Genomic DNA, 991 nt, shown 5'->3' with positions numbered 1-991 from the left:
CAAAGAGGGAACACACCCGCTTCACATGAGAAATGCCAGCTGACAGAGTTAAACCCGGTGTTTTTCCTACAGTGACATTTTGCTTGGAGAATTACAAAGTTGGGTTTCAATAATGGGCCTTTTCTGGGGTGGGCAGGTTGTAAATATAGGGTTACAGTATGAAATTGGCTTGTTTAAGCTTTTCTTTACACCCAAACAGAAAGAGTAGTATTTTCTTCTTATAACACTGCTTATCCCTGGTATAAATAGTTCTCTCTGTGTGTGGCCTGGCTCAGATGAAGGATGTGAGCTGCCAATTTCCATGCCAGGAACTTCCAGGTCTAGTGACTTACCTTGGAGGATTTACATAGGAGTTCTACTGTACAGAAGCCATGTATAGCATCTACAGCTGAGACTACGGAGATTGACCATTTGGTCAATGCCAGCTAGGCAGGCACGGGGACCTGACTTTGGATTCCCAAAACCCACGTAAAAAGTTAGGTACAGTGATGTGTATGTGTGTGTGTGTGTCGGTGTGTGTGTCTCACAACTGAATGAAAGAGCACCAGGTTCAGCGAGAGAACCCATCTCAAAAGCCTAGAGTGTGGCATGATCATATAAGAGCCAATGTCCACCTAAGACCTGCACATGTGCATACATATATAAGCATGCACACCTGTATGCATAGGCACACGAATCCACAGGTGTGTATTGAATAGACACCGAGTCCTGAACTGTAACCTTCAGAAACAAAACCTTTCAATGTGTGCCTATGTATTGTCAGTACTAATGTGCTTTAGTGAAATTAGTACTTCAAATGCTGTGTTCGCCCTTAAGATAATTTAATTTTTTATTCCTCTTTTTTTTTTTTTTTTGTGCATGAGAAACGTTTGCGCTAGTACGTTTATAAGGAATAAATGACTTAAAAGCATTGTTTCAACTGAGTTTCCCCTGCAGCCAAACTTTACATTAGCTATCAGGTGATTACAGGAGCAGATTTTTTTTCTCTATT

The sequence above is a fragment of the Micromys minutus genome, assembly GCF_963924665.1.
Source record: "Micromys minutus genome assembly, chromosome: 15".
NCBI lineage: Eukaryota > Metazoa > Chordata > Mammalia > Rodentia > Muridae > Micromys > Micromys minutus.
Note: the sequence above shows the minus strand (reverse complement) of the source record.